The following is a 22,244-nucleotide window of genomic DNA, read 5'->3' on the forward strand; positions in this document are numbered from 1 at the left end:
AGCTTGAGAGCCCCAGCTGTAAGTGTCCACACAGCTACCTTTAGCATACTAGCTTGAGCTGAGCAAGCAAAAGTCTGTCTACCCAGGCTGGGAGGCTTGCTCCCAGCTGCAAAGTGGTCATACCCTAAAGCATGCGTAGTCAGTAGACCCCCAGATGCTTTAAAACAGACCCTGAAATTTTTACTTGCTGTTTTTTATTTTCTCAGGTCCTTGACCAAAAAATTATATGACTACCCCTGCCATAAAGGAAAAAGACTTGTATCCTTAATGTTTATGATGCAGTGTTAATAAAACTACTTCTTGCATTAGAAATCTGGATGTACCCAGTACCTCCCATGTAAAACTCCATGGCTGTCTTGAGTTAGTAGGTTTGTGACTTCACAAAGGGGGGGAATGACTTTTTTTTGGGGGGGGGGGGCTTCAGAGGTGGTCTCAGAGGCTAGAATTGAAAGGGCAGGGGGACTGAGTAGGTACAAAAAAAATCTTACTATCTCCGGGGTTGGCAAACTTTTTGGCCCGAGGACCACATCCGGGAACAGAAATTGCATGGCGGGCCATGAATGCTCACAAAATTGGGGTTGGGGTGCGGCCAGAAATGAGGAGTTCAGGGTATGGAGGGGGACTCCAGGCGACAGTGCAGGCTTTGGGATGGGACTGAAGGGTTTGGAAGGTGGGGTAGGGGGATCAGCGGTTGAGAGGGCAGGAAGGGGATCGGGGTGGGGCAGGGGGGTTGGGGAGAGGCTTGGGGTGCAGCCTCCAGGTGACGCTTACCTCAAGCAGTGGCACATCTCTTCTCTGGCTTTTATGTGGAGGTGCAGCCAGGCAGCTCTGCATGCTGCCCCGTCTGCAGGCACTGCTCCTGCAGCTCCCACTGGAGCACCGGAGAGGGGCCATGCCACTGCTTCTGGGAGCTGTGTGGAGCAGCCCCCCCAACCCTACTCCCTGGCTGGAGTGCTGGGGGGTAGGAGAGGGCAGCACCATGCTGTGGCTTCTGGGAGCTGCATGGAGCGACCCCTGACCCTGAGCGGGGCAAGCCCCAGAAGCTGCTCAAGGACTGCAGTTTGCCCACCCCGGTATAGATCCTACCCATGCTAGAACAGCTAGGAGCTCTGTAGATTTCCCTAGTACAGACAAGGTTGGGAGGAAGCAGGGAGTCACAATGAATGAAGAATCAAGGTTTAAGGCAGAGCAAGTAGTGTATTCTAGCCAAATGGCTGAAGTACACAAAGTTCTTAGTAAGACAGTAACCAAGTCAAATTTTGAATTACTTGCCATTCTTTGCCAGTACTGGCTGCTTAAGTACCTAAAACATAATTCCATAAAGTTTCTGTTGTTAAGACAGAGGCAATCCCATCACTGAAACTGCAAAATTCACCCACAATTCAGTTGAGCACATGTTTAACTAAGGAAAAAAGCAATCAAACTCTTAATTAAAATGGTCAAGTATTCTGTTCTCCAGCAAGGAATTTCAGGCATGAGTTTTTAGCAATTAGTTTCAGTAGTTATTACTGACAGCCTCTCCTTTTGCATTGTAAGGACAGTAAGACAAATTAGTGTTTGAGATACTCCCACATTGAATACAGACTTCTTTAAAGGAGTAGTAGCACCAACCCACCTCAGCTACTAAGATTCGGAAGAAATGTACTTGGAATTAGGATAACAAACTCAGTTACCAAAAGCCAAATATAGGGGAAATATGGAAAGATGCAGGATTATTTGTGGTGCTCTCCAAGTATCTTTGGTTCTTACTCTGAACCAAAATACAAAACAATCTACTGCTCTAGCTCAGAAGTCCTACAGATACCTGTTCAACAGTCCATTGCTTACATATGGCTGGCTCCAAGAGAAAGGGCAATACTTTAACACTGCTACTTAGGCTAGTGCACTGAAGTCATTGTAAAATGGGAAGTACAAAACATTTTAGTTTCCTAATTAGAGTTTCAGATTTTAAAAAGATTTTCTATTAAGAAGTTTCACACTTAATACTCATCTATGCCTGAAGCTAATTCCAGGGCGTCAATACGCTTATTGGGAAACCACTACAAAACTCAAACATCATGCAAAGCCACCTTCTAAAGTATTGAATTTCAAGAAAAGACACTGACTAGGCTATACAAAGTTTGCTGTTTGAAGGCAATGGGACTTCTGCTCCTAAGTCACTTAGGTGACTGAAAATCCCATCTGATCCTAAAAGTTAGGCTCCTATTTTTGAAAATTATGGCCTAGATACTGAAAGTCTAAATATCTTTTCATTACCATCACTGAAACAACTTTGACAGATTTGCCTGTAGGAAAAAATTTACACAAAAAACAGTTTTAGCCACCACTGCTGCACATGTGATTATTCCCTTTTAAGTCAATAGGACTGTTGATACAAGAGTTACATTCCTACTGAAATGTGTCCACTATCAGTACCATCAACTCTGTTGCCTTCTCAGTTTTGTAAGATTCAAATAAAAATACCCCCAACAGTGGTGGCACTTAAAAATACAGGGGTTTACAGTTTAGTTCATTAGAATTGTAAAAGCACACGTTTTTCACCTGTTGGTTTTAACCCCATCCAATTTCAGTCAATTCACCCTGACCTATGCATTGTACACTAACTCCCAAGTTGCAGACCATTAAGCTTTCAGAGGCTGAAGATACGAGCAATTGGATATTATTCCCAAGTTACCTAAACATTCATTTAGAGATCGCCTACAAAGACTAAGGATTTAGAGGTATCAACTCCTCCTCCGCTATAGTTAATAGGATAATATAAATAGGGCCCTACCAAATTCACAGCCATGAAAAATGCATAACGGACTGGGAAATCTGATCTTGCGTGCTTTTACCCTATACTATACAGATTTTACAGGGGAGACCAGTATTTCTCAAGTGTGGGGAGGTCCTGACACAAAAGGGAGTTGAAGGGGTCACGGTATTCTACCTTTACTTCTACACTGACTTCAGACCTGGGCAGCTGAAAAGCAGTGCTGTTGGTTGGGTGCCCAGCTCTGAAAGCAGCGCACTGGCAGCAGCAGCCCAGAAGATATGGTACTGCCACCCTTACATGCCATCCTTACTGCTGTGCTGCTGCTGGCAGCTCTGCCTTCAGAGCTGGGCTCCTAGCCAGCAGCTGCCGCTCTTCAGCTGCTCAGCTCTGAATGCAGAGCCACCGCAGGCAGCAGCACAGAAGGAGGGTTGCAGTACTGCTACCCTCTCCCACAATAAACTCGCACCCCCCTGCACAATTCCCTACAATCACAACACCGATGTTTAAAATTTAACTAGCTGAAATCAAAAAAATTAAGATTTTTGAAATCCTATGACTCTGAAATTGACCAAAGTGGACGGTCAATTTGGTAGGGACCTAAATATAACTAAATGAAGCCTGTTTTAATAAACCTTGATTTTATTTAGTTAATATTTGATAACATTCAACTGGTAATTCAGAATGTAAGATAACCAATTTGAGGGGGGAAAAATCCAACTTCCTTGACCCTTACATTCCTTCAGATTTTTGTACAACAAAGCAAGCAGGGGACAAGTGAAGTAATCATGGCAGGATTTACACATATATACAACATATGTTTCAGTCCAGTGTCACTCAGATAAGTGATGAAAAGCTACAGATAAGGCATTACAGCAGCTCAGAAAAGTTTGCTATGGCATCCTTTACCCCATTTGTCTAAAATGTCCTCATTTAAATCTGATGCTTTTAGTCTAAGAATTTAAGTTGACATTTAAAGCTAAGAGCTTTATTAGTCAATTGGAGCTACAAGATGGGTGAGGTAATCTTTCATTGGACCAGCTTCTGTTGGTCAGAGACAAGCTTTCCAACTTACGCAGAGCTCCTTTGAAGATAACCCTAAAATCCTGGGCCCAACCCAGCTACAACACTGCATACTATTAGTCAATAACAGATTTCCATCCAGATTGGAAGTGCAAGCCGATTCTTGAGCCTACTATGCAGAGAAACATGTGAACTCCAGTTCTGTGCTATGCAAGCAAGGTTACTGATGTTAAAGTGAAATGGAACAGTTTGTTGTGTTGGTTGCTTATAAAATTTCAAGTAGTAAGACTGGTCTTCCTCCACTACAGCTGTTATCCTACTGGAGACTTGTACATCTGGGATAACTGCGAAGTACTAGTGTCACCACATGACCACTTTATAGTATTTCATAAAGTTGGGAAAGTACTTTCAGTTTAAAGTCAGCATGATAAATGCCCTTGTAATGTGATGCCAATGATTTGAGGGAAAGCCATTAAGCCAGCTAATACATGAACATTCTGATACTGCCAATGCCTAATGCAGCATCAGATTTGGTTGCTGGACTAAACTAGAAGCATTTAGGAGGCAGCTATCCAAAAACTGACTTGGTACAAGCTAGTCAATACATAGCGTAAGAACAGACTTCATAATAAAGTTTATGTAACCAATTTGTACTGAAAGCAGTTTTCTACCAGTAATATCTAGTTCTTTAATTTTGCAGATTAGCTTTTTTTGTCATTCTAGATTCACACTGAATATGACTACTTGAGGTCAATACCAACTCCCTGAAAACAAAGATCATACATATAGGCTTGAGAAAACCTAGTCTGAAGCTTTGCAAGAGAAGGGGGCATTGATAGCTACATTTCCTCTAGAACTTTTGCCTCACACATTTGAAGTTAAGCTTCTAATTATCCAAGAGCTCAATTTCCAGTTCTGAATCTGTATTAACAGAAGTCATTCCATAGGTTTCTCCCATAGTTATTTGGGCAGAATGAGAATTGTAATCAAGTCTGATAAAATGCAGTTCCTATTTTAATTAGTATACTTTGCATTTATCAGAAACATTTCAGTGCTGTTTGAAGCCACTAACAGACTTTTCTACACTGCATGGAACCGAACTCCCACTGGAAAATGGCTTGCTATCACACTAACAGTTCAGGCTTTCAAGTCCTTGCTTCTCCTCCGAATATGTGGAAGAGATCTATTAATGGAGAAATTCAGAATAAAACACTCTCCTCCCTACCCCAAAAAGAGCATCTCTGATGTGGTGTCCACAACATTGCAAATAAAACTGGTTTAAAGCTGCCATCATTCCAGCAATCTAAAAACTAAAATTGTAAAGTCAGATTTTACAATTAACATAATTCCAATTCTTGTTCACATATTTGTTACCTAATCTTAGCAAATACAGCAACAGCACAAGAGTGCTTTGTTTCGTCAAGAAAACTGAGTTACTCCCATCCACAAAACAGCCTTTAAAGCCATAATTAAATCCTGCTACAGTAGCCTTAACTACATTTTCTAAAACTGGATTAGCTGTACTATGAAAATTTAGAGGGTCTTCCAAGCAGGTTCATACACAGCAAGTAGGGCCCTTTGCAGATCATTGTAGTTTAAAAAAAAAGCGTGGCCCACAAAGAGGTGAGAACAGCACAGCATGGTTGCTGTATGTTAAAGCTGCATCTCTTCCGCCCCCTTCAATTATGCTAAAAATTTTCCAGTAATCAAGATAAAATATCTGACAAGCAGAAGCCTCGAGATTCTGCAGGTTGCCTTTAGAGTGGTGTTATACTTCAAAATGTGTCTAGAAACTGCATCATGGTAGTTTGTGTTTGTGTAACCTGACCACATTTTCTCTAGGAGTTACCAAGACAAAAACTGACCATACCTATACTACATAACATTGCACTTGTTATGCACCATTCAAGCCAAGTCAGTATTACAGGGCTAGAAGATGTCTGCCAGATATTTTTATCTACCTCTGGTTAGTAAGCAAGTAAAGGTGGTGTCCTTCCAGTGCAGCAAGGTCCAGAGACAACATCTTGGTGATGAAGGCAGACCCACCCTCAGCTACTGAGATTGCCACCAACAAGTTATTCCTGGATTCCCCTTTCACATCAGCCTCTGGCTCCAAAGGTACAAAACTCCCTCTACAGACTACCCAGCTATCACTAAGTAGTTCTGTCTTTTACCCCACTTGCTTAGTGTGAAGACAAGATGCAGATACTCTACCACTTTGTCAGCCTCCTCTTTTGGCTCCTTCTCCCAGTGTGGAACAATCATGGCCACAGCCTGGGGAAAGTTACAGGCAGCACCAATAGCAGGCAATAAACATGTAATTTTGGGTACATGAACAGTCTTGTTAACTTGTAGTAGCTTGCCAAAGCAATAAGCAGCAGCACTGAAAGTGCTTGCCGACGTCAAGGAAACACCGTACAAGTTCTCATTTGGAAGACAGGTACTCATGAGGGTCAGCTTTCTACTTTCAAGGGGATTTTTACCAAGCTCTGCAATATTGGAACTGTAAACATGATAACCAATTTTACAATCTACATATGGGCATCTATATGCCAGCCCCAGATGATACAACTGCCTAGAACTTGTGACCAGCTATTGAGGCAGATTCTAATCTGAAGTGTGCAGATTAGCTGATATTTCCAGATACACCACAGTAATGCACATGATGCAGCCAAAATCAGGTTGAGGTGCTTTATTATTGTGTAGTTTGCTTCTTAGTTTATGAAACTGAATTTAGTAACAGTGCTTTTGACAATACTATATACTTTAGCAACTTGAATAAACTGCTTTATCAGCAACCAAACATACTGTGGGCTTGTCTTCACTACCAGGGAGATCTATGCTGCTGCAATTAATGCAGCAGGTATCAATTTAGTGGGTCTAGTGAAGACCTGCTAAAACAGCAGAGCGCTCTCCAGCTGACTCCAGCTCTCAGAGAAGAGTAAGGTAAGTTGACTGGAGAGTGCAATGAAACAGCACAGTGAAGACACCAGGATAAGTGGACCTAAGCTAGGTCAATTCAAGCTACATTATTCAAGTACCTGGAATAGTGTAACTTAGATCAACTTACCAGGGTAAGTAAGACAAGCCCTATGGTTGCACCCTCACTGTTCTAACATGTTCGCAGTTCCAGCTACTTTAACTATTGTGGGAATGGTTTATGCCACATATTGTGAAGCCTTTGCTTATATGCCTGCCCTCCAAAAACCCTCAACCAAGAATTTAACAACTTTGAGGTTAATTACATGTACCGTATATACTTGTCCATTAGCCTGTTCATTTGTTAGCCAGACCCCAACCCCCCCCCCCCACAAGATGGATAGGTAAAAATAGTAAAAACTGTGTGACCCTTTTATAAGCCAACCCTATATTTCAGGGGTTGGCAAACTTTGGCTCCCGGCCCATCAGGGTAAGCCGCTAGAGGGTTGGGACATTTTGTTTACCTGGACTGTCTGCAGGCACGAAGCTTATGAACGAGTATATACGGTAATTTTGCTTACTGTGGTAAAGGTCTCACAGTATTGAGCAGTAATCCCTTAAAGTTTGAATCAATTTAAGTTTGATGCTCCAGTCACCACATATACAAAGACCAAATTTAAGACATTCCAGACCTAAGACTAAACATCCATGCCAAGAGTTGTGCCTAAATTGCCATATATAGGAGAAAACATTTTTTAACAAGGCTTTGTACACAGAACTTTACGCTTTATAAAGAAATGTCTACTTTCTCTCAACACCTCTATACCTAGGTCCTCATCTGTAAAGCAGCTCACCACTTTAATACCTTGCACCAAAGCCCTGCTGCAGCACTTCTGCATAACAAGTCTATAACCTCTCAATCCTATGAGAGAATCCAAGACAGAACTGAACTACACTATTTAAAAGTAGTTAATGTTTCCCATTAGTCTCAGCAGCTTAAAACTGAAGAAATTAAGCAGTTATAAAGTTATATATAGACTAAATGAAACACCAGAACACTCAAATTGTAAAGCTAGAGCAGCCACTGCTCGGTCAGTCCGATTCCATGAATGGAATAATCTGAAAATATAAGAACTCTTGTAAAACTTACTCCAGTACTTTACAAAGTCACAAGGAGGCAATCTGGACATTAGTGAAGTTTGACACTACAATAACGAATGGAAATTTGAACACCACCTTTCATTTAACCCAGTCAGTTTACTTTTAGTATTCGCACATCTTGATGTGCAATGTTTAGATTTTTGGCCACTTGATGGCACCTGTATTGTCGCTAAATCAATGAGAAATATATAAAGATGTACAAGAACTAGAGTTCAAATGTTCCCTTAGACGTCTATACATGTTATGGGACAGTACTCCAATGTAGCAAACAACCTCTTCTTGTAACACCTAGCTCTATTTTAATCTTCTGTTGATAAAAGTGTGCCCTGAGTGTATGTGATGGGTACATTTTATATTTAAAAATTCATGCTAAATTTAATAGGATTAGCACACTGTTTAACAAATTTCTTCCATTTTGATTCACATTTTCAACATGAATATGGTTACTGTTTAAAAAAAAAATCTACCTAGACAGACCTGCTCTAGTGTGTTTGGTCAGGGAACTGCCTATCATTCAGTTCAGTATGATGCAGAGTGTAGTGACAATGCTCCATCTGAAACAATATGTACTTAGTCCCATTTTATTCATAATTCCCTGAAACAGACTGAAGCTGTTTCAGAGTTTAGTTTTGTGTCAGTGACACTGTGGAGTGCAGTCTGTGCCCAGTAGGAAGCAACAGTGTCGAGTCTACCTGGATGTTAATTCAATTTACTTCGTTCTCTTGCTTTGCTTGGGAGACATTAATGTAGACTCAAAGGCACAGTTTTACCAAGCTACCATGGATTTTTCATCTGTTCACACTGTACTATGTTAAATAAGTTTAGTACACCACACAAGACAATTTTTGAAGTATCCCTATCAACTTCTAAATCAGAGTCACACTATTTGTTATGATCAGTGTTATAACTACTATTCCCTTTTTAAGTGAATCAATTTTTCTAGCCAGTGCACCACCAGAGACAAAAAAGGCTGAAGAACGTTAACGCTGCATGAATCACTCATGAAAGCAGATCAACTGGTTTTGAACCTCTCTGACATAGAAGTTAGTTTAATTGGGAGTTTATTTTGAAAAAGTCTGGAGTAGAATGCGTGGCAGGTACTGGAAATACTGATTTTGCAGGCTTTGATAATGCTGTGAATTATTAAAGAATAGCAGTATCAGGATGTGGCAAAACTTATAAAATCTAATCTATTTAGGTAGCAGTATACTAAGAATTTGGTTTTGATGGCAATGTCTAGCTAGAACAGCATTGCAAGAAATGCACAAGTTTAAAAGGAGAAGCAGTTTGCCTCACCCATCCTTTATTATGACAATTGTTTCACTTGATAAAACTGTGCACTAGCCCAGGGCAGCAGGCAATTAGAATTTTGTAAGACGAGTTAATTTGCAAATGACAGCATTTATCACACTAAAATTTACAAATTTTACCTAGATTTTCAGTTATACACCAATAAGCACAAAGTTTAAAAAAAATTAACTAGAACAGCAGAAGTAAATGCAAATCTTGAGTTCTGTAAAAGGCGCCACTTGCAAAAAGCTTACTTTACATGCCTTAATAAAACAAAAATAGGGTCTTAAAGCTTCTGGTCTTGAACTGAGGCCATGAGAAATACATGAAGTCATTCTGGATTTCCTGACTACAATAATTTAGATTCTAATTAAGTCAAGAAACACAAGTTACTACAGTTTACTGCAGTGCCACAGCAACCCCTGTATTAGCCTAAACTATAGTAAACTGTATCAGCATGGACAACTTTATACTTATCGCTGTGTCTGCAGACGCATTATGATTTCTTCTGGCTTTAGTGACCATATTAAGAATTTGTTGTTGGATAAAACTTGGTAGTTCCCTATCAGTGAATTTTATCAGATGAGCAGTCAGACTCCTAGTTATAACATTGAAAAGCATAAACTTAATGTCTTTACACCAATTTCTACCTACAAAAAATTACCGCACATGGGCCAGCTGCCTTACATATGAACTGGCATTTTAGAATTAGGTACTGCCCATGTCCATCCCCCCCCCCCCCCCCCAAAAAAAAACCCCCCACACTATCTTGGCCTCTTTGATGGATGTTTTTCTCCCTTTCATTAATTTGAATCATTTCATACAGTCAATCCTATGTTTAAAGAAAAACTGTTAGGCCTGAAGCTTAAATTTCAGAAAAATCTAACCCAGAAAGACTACACTACACACATCAGACCAAGTGGGTATTCACCCACGAAAGCTTATGCTCCAATATGGCTGTCAGTCTATAAGGTGCCACAAGTACTCCTTTTCTTTTTGCGGATACAGACTAACAAGGCTGCTACTCTGAAACAGGACTCTTTGCTGCTTTTACAGATCTAGACTAACACAGCTACCCCTCTGATACCAGAAAGACTGTTCTGTGTAATCACTGCAAAAATCACTTTAGCATTATGCTAGTACATGCTAACTCCAGTTTTTGTTGCACAAGAGTTGAAGGCATAAACTGTATGAAGTTTTTAGAATTTTAGTTTTAAGGTATAACAGATACGAGTTACAATTAAACTGACAGGGTGTTTTTAACTTGTGGGTCAAGCCTTACCTTGTATTAGGTAATGTGTTACATCTTTACTTAAGCTTTTTGTCTCATTCTAGAGGCCATTTTCTATCCCGCCCTTTCCTGTGAGGAATTTCACATAGGATTTTCACCCTCTAACTACCCATTTACACCAAGAATATCAGCTTAAAGAGTCAAGCCTCTTCACTATTAAATTTTGAAGACTGCTTGAATAAAAACAGCAAAGTCAAACACTGGCCTCCTACACTTAAGAAAATAGTTTGCATTTACAGTACATACACATGATTGTATACAATAACGAAATTAAGTTCGTGCAGTTCAGCTCTTAAAGCCACATTTTTTATTTTCAAAAAGTGCCACCATCCAGAAGCTGGTATTGATGTTAATGGGATTCGCAGACTAGTACTTTTGGAAGATAAGTCACATATTTTTGAAAATCTTGGCCTATTTAAAATTATAGCACATTTTACCACATTTAAGACAGGTAACCAGAACAAATAACCATCTTAAATTCGGTCAAGGCTTTTAGAGGTCAATTGGACTTTGCATGCCAAGTTATATACAAGTGATAAACCCTAACACAGAAGAGTACACATCTTGCAATAACTTTTTAAGATTAGAGGAAGTTCTCCTGTTCATTCTGGTCACTTTCTAAACAGAGTCTACTATACTCTCATCTACTATACTCTCATAAACAAAGTTCCCCATTTTACTAAAACCCCTCCTTGATTTCCTTCCACTGGCTCAGCATACCAGCCCGGCCTCTTTCCATTCACCACTTGCATGCATACTTTGGGGGAGGGGAGGACCACAGATGTCTGGAAGATACAAAGTACCAGAACAAGAGTCCTTCCATATAGAAGAGCTCAAGAAAATACAGCCAAAAGATTAGAAGTATTGCTATCCCCCCCCACCCCCCCCAAAAAAGCCTACAACCCATAAGCAGTTAGCACAGCATACAGGTGCTGTAGAATTTCCTCCAAAAATCATACTGAAATCCACCTCTTCTCTAAACACACAGTTAGAAAAACTGCAAGTGTTTTTTTTTTTTTAAATTAAATCAAGTTTCTTTTAATGAAAGAGCCAAGACCAGGTGAAATTTTGTTTTCTAAGCCTAGCTGTCCCAAGAATGACCAATGTTTTAAATAAATCCCAACTCAGACATCAGTTTGGGCAAAAGACAACCTGGAAAAGCCCAAAGCTGTGAACAGGAAAGATGCCTGAGTGTTTAGAAGTTTCATATAAGCCAACAGGAACAGTAGAATTGGTCCACGGACCACCTCCCCTCCGAAGAATCAGCTCTGCAGGCGAACCCCCACAACACACTGCATATTCTGAAGTGGCCCAGTGCAAAACCAGCAAGTTTTCCTCCCCACGTAGGAGAGCCCCAAGCCGCCTAGCTCGTTCTTTAACGAGACTCCAGCTACTTGGGGTGTTTTAAACTCGCTTTGGTTACACCCAGCTCCGGAGCAGCTTGAACTCAAGACACCCAGCAGCGGCATAGATACGAACAGAAGCCTCTCCTGCAAAATACACATGCAGCTGAGACAAAAGCCCACAATGCAACAGATAACAGCCCCTGCAGTCAAGCAGCAGATTAGTTATTGGATAATTACACAGTACAAACAAACCCGAACCCGCGGCCCGCCCGCCTCCTCCTCCTGCTATCTGAGCCGCGCTCGAAAGCCTGCCAGCGCCTCCCCAAATCGGCCCGACACTGCTCCAAGCCCGGCTGCAACCCACAGGCTCGGCTACGAGCCTCCCACCCCAAAGCCGGGGTGCAGGAAACTCGCCTCGCCCCGCCACAGGCAGGGCCCCGGCAGCCTCCCACAGCCCGGCACCAGCCACCCGAGAGGCGCCTCGGAGCCGCAGCTGCCGCCGCCTGCCTCCCCAGCCACGCAACTGTCCGGACCGCCCAAATCAAGAGCCCCCGCGTCCGAGCAGCTCCCCACCCAGGCAGCGCCCCCTTGCCACCCCCGGGGGCCGGCACCCCTCCGTCCCAGGGCCGGGCCCAGCGCGAAACCTCCCGTTCCCGCCCCGGGCACAGCCCAGCGCGAAACCTCCGCCCCCGCCCCCCCCCCGTGACCTCCCCCTGCGCCGGCTCCCGCACCCCCGGGGGGCGCCCCCCACCCCCGCGACCAGCGCCCCCGCCGGGCTGGGAGCAAACCCAGTGCCGCCGGCGGGCGGGGAGGAAGCGGGAATTCAGCAGAAAGCGCCACTGACACTGCGGGGAGGCAAGAGCGCAGGGTTCCCCCAGCCCCGGTCTCCGGCCGCTGCCTCCGGCTCTGACGGTCCGCGCCGTGCGCTTCCTCTACCGCCGAACCGAGCGAGAGGCTTAAAATGGCGTCGCTCGCAAGGAGGTTCTTATAGGCAAGGCAAGACTCGGCTGTATCCTGCCGCCGCTGCCGGGCTCGGCGCGCAGCATTCCACAGGCACCCAGCGCCAGGGCAGGGGGAGGAGAAATAGTGCCCGGCTCCCGGGGCGGAGGGAGACGAAGGGCAGCTGTGCGCCGCTCGCGGTGGGTCGCTGGCCCCTGCGGAGGGCGCTGGGGGGAGGCGAGTGGAGTTGCAGGGCAGACGGGGTGAGGGGGGGAGCCTGGGGACACGGGGGGGGCGCTGTGGAGAACAAGGCAGGATGGGAGCAGTGATCCAGCAGCGAGGGAGGTGTGATGAGGCCGGGGTGGGGGCGGCGGAGACACCTCACTCTGGAGGTTGGGAGCGGGACTGGTTCCTTCCTGCCTGGGGAGAGAAGTTGCTGCCGGGGGGTGGGGGAGCAGCCGTGTGGTGTTGTTCTTAAAGGGGCAGTAACTCCTTGGCAAGCGATCTGGGTCCCCTCACTCCTCCCCCCCCCATAACAAATTTAGGATTTGCGAGCTGGGGTGAGGGAGGGCTTCACATGCAACCATAGAAAGTGGTGTAGTGTTTCCCAAATGCTTGTTGTGGAGACCAGTGCCAATAATAATCCCTCCGCTCCTTTGCGTTTCCGGCAGCACTGAAAACTTTCTGATTTACAACAGACAAAACTAATAGTTTCAGAGAAAGGCTTGCAAAAAAGGCGGTGACACCCCACCCCCCGCACACACTTTGCCCTGGTGGAGGTACAGGGTGCCCTGCTTTCCTGTCCGCCACTCCTTTAAACAATTAGTGGCAGTGAGTTCTGGGGAAGGTGGCTATGAGACGCATTCACGTAGGCGGAAACGCGTTCTGCAATTCCTTTATAAATATTTGTCAGGAAGCAGTTGCCAAAGAAAGTATCATAGTTATGCAATGGTTTTTGTGGGCGAAAACTCGGCTTTTTCGCCTTCTGAAAGAGTTTTAAAAACAGGAAAATATTATGACTTACACAAGCTTTTCCACTGCATGCACGATCGCTCAAATAAATTTGTCAGTCTCTGAGGTGCCACAAGTACTCCTCGTTGTTTTTCCTGATACAGCTACCACCCTGCGATCTTGCACATGTATTTCAGCCTCTGCATGCAGGATCGTGTATCGTAAACTGTTTTACACACTTTGGCATGTACCATCTTGCACTGGCAGAAGATGCTTAACATATTTAAAAAAAGCCAATATGAGACCTACTCCAGTGCAAGATCACGGTTACAAATAAAGAGTTTATGTTAAAATAAAACAACAACACCGTACTTGGCTAGGAAAAGATGTGAAATTTTTTTTAATCCATGGTTTTGCATTAGCAAAGTATGTTTCACCTATGTGGGTTGTTGTGTTCATTTTTGTACCCACGGTGTTGCACTGGGGTGTTTCATATAGGGTTTTTGGGGTTTTTTCGTACACATATTGCACTAGCAGCATCTCTTTAATAGGGCCTCTTTCTTTGTATCTTGAACTGGATATAATTCACGTAGGCTCTTTCTGCTCCTACCTGATCGTGTACCAGCAAAGCATATTTTTTACACATAGGCGGCTCTTTCTTTGTATGCGGGATCTTGCACGAGCGGAATGTTTTAAATAGGCAGTTGATTTTGCAGTGGCGAGATTTATTGTGCAATCACTCCAAGCGCGAGATTTTGCACCGACAAAGTATATTTCAGGCAAACAAAACTGCCTAAATATGGACTTTGTTTGCAGCGTCGCCTCAAGAGGGTTCAGACCGCGCACGCTTGTTGGTGTCGGAAGGGAAGATGCTTTAAAGTCTTCTCCAGAGGAAAGAACGAAAGTGGATCGCCCACTGCTCCCGCTCTCGCGTTTCCTGTGCCAGGGCGTCCGGGTCATTAGGGGCGCCTTGTCCCTGACTCCGCTCGGCCCCGTGTTTTCCTTGGGTCCTGTCGCAGCCGCCCAGGCTCCGCCTCGCCCATCCCAAGGGGTGGGGTTCGGGGCTGGAATGGCGAGCGGCGCTTGGGTGCCAGGAGGCCACGTGGGGAAGCGAAGGCGGCCTCCTCTCTCCCTCGACTTCCCATTTTTTCATCCCCCTCCTCGCACGCTTTTGCCCGGGCAGGTAACGCTGGGCACCCGCAGAATAGAGCCGGGGTAGGACGGGAGCAGCGGCTTTCTCACCTTGGGGAGACTTAAAGTTACTGTTATAAGTTAATGGGCTTTCAAGGTATTGGCTCTTTAACGGCCTCTGTTTTTACTTTCCATTTTAGGGCATGCAACAATCTTCAGCCTGGCGCTGGCGGCCATTGGCCTGTTGGGGCCATTCTCCCAGAAGCTGTCCAAGCTCCAAAACACAACTCCTCGCCTCTATGCGCTGTGTGCATAATCCTGCAGTTAGGGCTTTACGCCTCCCATTTCAAGGAAGTACAGGGGACCCACTTTCATTAGCTAATATATTGCTGCTAATATATAGCTCTTGTTGCACAGCAAGCTACTTTGAATATCCTGACTGAAAGACCCACCCCAATAACCTGATAAGAAACAAAATACAAGAATCAGGCAAAATACGTTCTTCTTGGATCATGATCTGAAGGTTTGAGACTCAGACTTTGGCTGACTTCCAGCAGGAGGTAGCCTCTATTGTTCAATAAAACTATTCTACTGTAGGCAGAAAGGTTTCACCGTTAGTGGCATTGCAGTTTGCATCAGGTCTTTTCATTCTGCTTTATGATAGCTCCCCAAGGCAGCGTGGTTTTGGGGGGTTAGGTTGGAGGCTAGAGGCAAAAGAGCTTAGTTCTTTGTGAAACTCCTTTTTCCCCCAACCGCTTTGCTGCATGACCTTGGGCAAATCCTGTATCAATCATGTATGCCTTGGCTTCACCCTCTGTAAAATGGGGATAATATTACTGACTGACCCAGCTTTTAGATTCTTAGATGAAAGGTGCTGTTTCAGTGGAAAGTGTTATCAAATTCACTACAAGCAATTCCTTTGGGTCCTTGATAACAACAGTAGAATCAGTCAAATGCCCTTGATGCACTGCATGGTCCCAGATACCTTTCAGAGTCTCTTTGTGTGCTGTCCTACCCCCTGAGGCCTGAGGGGACAGGGCTGCTGGAGCCTGGATTTTCCAGGAAGGGTAGTCTGTTTGCTTCTGGCCTCAGGACTGTGGACTGCTCTTCTTTTTGACATGAGGAGGACCATTGGAATGATCCTCTTTTAAAGGAGGTTTAAAAACTTTTTAAAATTATAAATATCAGAAGGCCTTCAGCAGATTGTGTTGCCTTATAGTGAGTTGAAGAGGAATTATAATATTGTATATTTTAAGCCATTTAATCTGTACTTGGTTTATTTCAGAGTTGTTATGTTTTGTATCTAGGCACAGACAATTAACATTTTGATTTGGTTTGGTTTTGCACTATTTAGTTAGTGAGCAGTTAACTGTTTACTAGATACTTTCTGTTTTGTGGAGCTAGCTGAGAAGAGCCATTGCTTTAATAGCTATATGTAAATCTTACAATTGCAATTTACTTTAACTTGTAATATCACTGTGTTTTATTACAAATGTTTCTAAAATATGATGTGATAGGGTAGGGTATAGCAAAAGGGAAACATTTTGTCTTGGCTATTAGAATGCAGGGCTTCAGTTAATGAATTTACAATAAACAATAGAATATATACAGTGTCTACTTATTGTCTTCCCAGCCCGCAAGCATTCATTATATATAGCTTTAAAATTTTCTTAAGACCTGATTAGTACTTTAATAGATTTGTTTTGGTAACTGTTTGTTAGTTGACTACACTGTAGACTTCTTTAAAAAAAAGGTCAAACAGTCTTCTAGCAAGACCATTGTGTATTTCTGCAGTGAGAAATCTTCGCTGCAAAGGAGAACTTCTTGGTTAAATTTTAAAAAATAATGATTCAAATCTCCTAGCCATTTTTTTTACATCCTTGGCATTGTTTTTGCAGAGTCAACTTTTAACTCCACACCACAATAGGGAGCAGCTAAACAGGAAAAAAAAATGGATAAAGGTAAATTGTGTTGGTCACCTTTCTTGCTAAGGATATTGGAATATAGCTATGTCGTCTTAAAGCACACAGTAAAGAATAAGTAGCAATGGTACTAATACGTACTCAAAGCAGAATGAACAATTAAAGTTATATTTAAGTCACTGGGCCGGAATCTTTGATTTCCCATACAGATGTAAAAAGTAATTAGCGTCTAACTGTGCACGTTTTAGGTGCAGATTACAGACTCCGTTACAATACTGTTAAAATGCTAAGTATTTATGTGTTCAGTTTAGCAACACCACAATGCAGCATGTTGGACATTTAAAAAAAAAATTCTTCCACTGAAATTAAGTGTGCGGCGTATAAAAACATATTTGCACTTTTCCTGGAACACATGGAAGGGCAGAAAAAATAAAACAAATGCTTGTAGTGTTCAAACATTCTACTTGAGACACAGGATTAAGTAATGTAATGTTTGCTGCATAGTTGGGAAATATATTTTATTAATACAAGACAAAAACTTCACTGTAGTAAAGCAAAAATGCTATAGCCAGACCCAACTTTGGTAAAATACTACTGTTAGCAGATACTTTAAACAAGAAAGAAAAATAAAGAATTAGCCAAGTTTGAGATCTTGGTTAGGTTTGCTTTTCTCGTAAAATAATGAGACAAAAAATGTTGCAGATATCATAGTTGTAGATCATCTTCTTGAAATGAGGGCAGACCGTAACACATTAATAAATTAGTGTGAAAATGATAGGTCAAAACAGCTGGTTAGTTGGTTGAAATTACATAAAATAGAGCACTCTGTAGGTGTTGTTCCAAATATTAGAAATAGTTATTAGTGACCAGAAATAGTAATCAGTGACCCATACAGTTCTTTCTGTACTATTCTTTCATTTTTATGTTTTTCTTCTAGAGACATGCAACATTTCTGTTAGCCACCTTAATTTGTTTGAAAGCCAACAGCAGTTTAACTGTATATTTCAGGTGTGTTTCAGAAACTGAAAAAGTCTTTAACTGATTTAGCAGCTGATGCATTCCTCATCACAATATCCGATTATTGGCATATTAAGCAGTAGATACTGCAAAACTAAACAAACCGAAATGGAAGTTTTGCCCTTACCAAATACATATATTTTAACTAATAACCAAATTAATAAACAAATTGCTTTGCATTTATAATATTAATCATGGATAATTATGATCAAGACCAACAGAAATCCACAAGTCTGTTCTCTTTGAATTTTGTCATATCTGGTATCCCACAGAACCCAAGTTTTCATTTAAAAATGTATATAAATATATGCCTGACTCATATAAATATATGACTGATTATGTACCTTGCCTTCCTAGTTTAAAGGAATGTGTGATTGCTGTGTTCAGTCAGCCTTGCAGAAAAACTAGCGCAAACAAACTAAAACAATAGACACAAAGGTGCAATACCTACCTCCTCTCCCCCACTCCGCTCCATCCACAAGAAGCCATTTATTTTTCATATGGGTAACCCTTTAAATGTCAGTACTGTAGAAAGAAGAATGCTATATGTGATCAGAGAGAAAAACACTTTAAGAATTGAGTTGGTGTTTTTAAAAAGTTCAGTTTCAGTCCTGTTTTTTAAGAGTGATTAGGACAGATTTTTCTAATTTAATATGTAATCTGAAAATATTAGACATCAGGATAAGAGTTTCATTTAACAGACATCCAGAGAGGCTATTTTTGGACGAGAAGTTCAGATTTGCAGTACATCTCATAGCTCAGTTTAATCTTTTGATTTCTTTCCAGCTGCAAAGGCTAAGTAGTTGTAAATACCTCTTGTCAATCTAGAAAGTTGGCTACTCTCACACAAGCAAGTAACTAAGAATCCGCTGGGCAAATTCAATGGGAGTTGCTCTGAAAACTTTCATTTGGGTCTGCAGTATTAGTTCATGGCAGGTCTGTAATTATACAAAAGAAACAGTATATATCTTACATCTTGGTTCTGAATTTCTTAGCAGCATGAAATATGGTTATCACCATACTCTAGAAGTAAGTATTTACGGTCACCATTGAAAGAGTATGAGTAATGGAGACAACAACTAGATACTCAAATGACACAAAGCGCTTACAGTATGTTTTCCTTTCAGTGTTCTTTCAATGCAGAGTAAATATCATTCCAGCTCTTAGAAATCATCATTCTTTCCCCCTTTTTATTTCAAAATGGTTGCAGATTTTTCATTCACGAAAAGGTTAAAGGCGTTCCCCATCGCAAGAGGGATTATCTTACCAGAGGATTCTGGGACTGCAGATGTATACTGCGGCAAAATCCTAAATTCATCGGAAAAAAATCATTTCCAGACCCCAGCTGCTAAAAATAATAGAATTATAGTAAATCATTGATAAGATTAAAACATAAACCCATTTTTACATTCCAAAGTGTTTTAAAACATGAGTCTTTTCTCTTAATTCATTTCTTAAATAATGCAAATTTTAAAGTAGCTTTCCTATCCCGAGCACACAGCGCCATGAAATCGATAATTTTTGATCTTTTGGTTAGTAGGCAACATGGTGAGCTATTGCAGTGACTGCAGGCAGCAGACATGTTCTTGTAAGCTAAAAATTTTCATATTGTTTTTGAGCCATTGAGATTTGTAGATGGGATATAGCCAGTTATACCTTCAGCTCGCACTTTGCTGTAAGGACGTAAAACAGCGCAGTTTTAGCTATACATATAAATATAAATATATATTTTAAAAACAAGAAGCATTACTGGATTTTAAACAAAAAATTATGTAAAAAGAATGGCTGGTGTGATTATAATCACATCATGCAGGGTCCACGGTTTCCATTTAGTGAAATTTCGCAGAGGGCAAGTTCTTAAGAACATCCCTGCTGTGCAGAGTGAAAAGCATGAACAAACCAAAGACAGAATTCATCTGTGTTTATATTTTACAGACAATGAAAAACCTACTCTTTGTATGCCTTTTTTTCCACCTTATTATTTCATGAAAACTGCAGCATTTTCCCCACCCCCACCCGAACTCTCACCACCCAGCACTGCGGTGTGCGGTGTTTCTTTCTCTCTTTTTTCCCCCCCTCTTCTTCTTTTTTGCTTTCACAAATTCTGCACGCGCCATCTTTGTCTATTGTTATTCTTTTCTAATTTCAGTTACCCATTCTCTTTCAAATCAGTTAATAAATAGAACGCTAAATGCCTGATGGATGCCTGTGTGTTTAATTTTGTTCCCCATTTTGCTCTGAAAAATAATAATTAAAAAACCCCACGCCCCACCCCAAGAATTTTCTAGTATTACCGTAACCTGTTGTGTATAGTGGTTATAAAAATATTATTAACATAATCGCAACAGCTGCAACCTAAATAGAAGCTAGGAGATAATTAATGTGCTACAATAAATTAATTTGCTGCAGGTGCTTGTGCTCTGAACTGCATAACCCAAACCATTTCAAGTCTGAATACAATTACAAGTCTCCCCACATGCTAAAACAAAATGCAGAGTGAAATATCTTGTTGTTATAAATATCTTGTGTGCCTGTTGTCAAAGACCATCCTCTGCCCTGAACATTTTAGCCATCAGTAGAAAAGTGGAACAGACAATTTAAAAAACCTAGTAGAAATGTATATATATTTAAAGACGCTCCTGTGATATGTCCAGGCTTGAAGATGTAATGTCTGCCTATATATTAAATTACACCAATCATCTCTAACCTTCTGTATTCCAGAGTTTTGTAGGTAAAGACTTACTGAGATATTGCATATGTATAATTGGGAAGGTGTGGGTTGTAAGCATCTCAGTAGTAACTGATGCAAATTTGTATATTTTCCATTTACTTTATAGTAGAGAAAAGCAATTGTATTTGCTGTTCAGTTTATAGAATCTGCAGTGAATTAGATGAAGAATTTTACTCTCCTCTCTGATAAACAGTATTAATGGGAGCCGGTTGTAGTTTACCTTTCAGAAATATGCCAAGTAACACACTGCAGCACGCTAAGACTACAAGGACAGGAGGCTGAGTGAAGCTAAACTGCCCAGAAGCAACTGTCCATTTTCATTCTTGCACCACAGTGCGATGATTAACTTTGTGCATGTAAAAAGAAGAACATACAGACGTAATTGCCTGAAACTTTGTGAAGAAGCTGAACTAAGGCTGAAGTTTAGAACTAAATTGTGCTGATTTTTCTTCATTAACATTCTACTAATGGAAATTAGTTTTCTGTCTTCATTACCACAATGTACACTGCACTCTTTTGAAAATGTAATTTAAGCAAAGAGTTGTATATTGTGTATTTTAATAGATTGCTCATTCGCTGAGTAAACTTAAAATTTTTTTTCTGTAATCTAACAAAAGTAATAGTGTGTGTATCCTAACAGGAACTATAAAACTAATTTCTTGGAAACTGCATAGATTTTATCTATATTTTTGTTTAACTTACCAGTGAGTACTTGGAGGGAACCTTGATGCTGAAACACCACTTGCACTGCACTCTGAGTTGGCTGCGAGGTTTGATGCATAAAAGATATTCTTAAAAGGCCTGATGAGCTGCCTTTACGCACATTGGTGACTGTTTACTGACATGAGAAATCCTACTGATGAAGTCAATTGTATTACTCATGTGAACAAGAGTAAGGGTTGCATAAATAGGGCCTAAACTGGAACTTGTATGCCTAGTACCTTAATGAGAAATACCAACAACCATCAGTTATTCAAAGATCTATATACTGTACCAGGGAAATTTTCTTGGTTTATATGAAAGCTTTGGTGTCAGAATCTATTTTATTTCTCCTGCTTCTTCCCATCCACTTTAAGGGCCTGATTCTTAAGTCCTTACATACGCCAAGCTTCTGTTGATGCCAGTAGTTATTTTGCTAGGGTAACAACTGCAAGATCAGTCCCTATATTTTAGATATTCCGGTAATGTCCATAACAGTTTATTATAATATTCAAAAAAAGAATTATCCCGTTTATTAAAATGTACCACTAATTTGCATATGTAGCTCCATAAAACAAAAACCAAGATACTTTTTCTCAAACTTCTGCACAAAATGTATATTTCTATAATCCAAGTCCATAATTTTTCTTCTCCCACAGTAAACTTGGTACTGTAACATGGGCAACATTAGGCTTCATCCTGGGAGCACCACCAAAAAAAACCCATCTGATTTGGAAGTAATTCAGGATCAAGCTCTTAGCCAGAAAAATAAGATGGAGTGATACTGTCTTGTTCCCAATAGCAGGCCATGTTTTGCTTTCGGTTGATTTCAATAGGACTTCTGATTAAAAACTGACAGTACACTATGATTGAAGGAATAAAAGATAACTACGTTATTCAAGAACAGGAATTATACTATCATTATTCTGGAGCAGAAATAGTTACCTTGTCAACAATTTGTAACTTTGTTTTCTATCTAAAGTACTTAGGTGGAAAACATAGTATCTGAGCACTTCACAGTGTACACAAATTTACAAATAGGGAACTGAGGGAGACTAAAGGACAGATTTTC

At 41.3% G+C, this 22,244-nt stretch overlaps 1 protein-coding gene and 1 long non-coding RNA gene across 10 annotated transcripts in view; one reads left to right on the plus strand and one right to left on the minus strand.

The window, feature by feature from the left end:
- Nucleotides 1-12,760, minus strand: part of CTNNB1 (catenin beta 1) — a 32,440-nt gene extending 19,680 nt beyond the window's left edge. For 2 of the 3 annotated variants that reach the window (XM_037890227.2, XM_043540769.1), the window contains exon 1: nt 12,627-12,760. The gene's annotated coding sequence lies outside the window, so the exon portion shown is untranslated. The remainder of the gene's footprint in view (nt 1-12,626) is intronic. The other variant, XM_043540770.1, reaches the window with a different exon arrangement.
- A 68-nt stretch (nt 12,761-12,828) lies between these two features.
- LOC114020502 lies at nt 12,829-21,151 on the plus strand. 7 transcript variants are annotated; one of them, XR_006288906.1, is made up of 4 exons: nt 12,829-12,921; nt 15,004-16,238; nt 16,702-16,764; nt 20,610-21,151. It is a non-coding gene; the product is annotated as an uncharacterized LOC114020502 (long non-coding RNA). The 7 variants fall into 7 exon arrangements; XR_006288905.1 differs by having other exon boundaries at nt 20,689-21,150; XR_006288904.1 differs by lacking the exon at nt 20,610-21,151 and adding an exon at nt 17,734-18,416.
- Nucleotides 21,152-22,244: the final 1,093 nt, after the last annotated feature.

The sequence above is a fragment of the Chelonia mydas genome, chromosome 2 (genome assembly GCF_015237465.2).
Source record: "Chelonia mydas isolate rCheMyd1 chromosome 2, rCheMyd1.pri.v2, whole genome shotgun sequence".
NCBI lineage: Eukaryota > Metazoa > Chordata > Testudines > Cheloniidae > Chelonia > Chelonia mydas.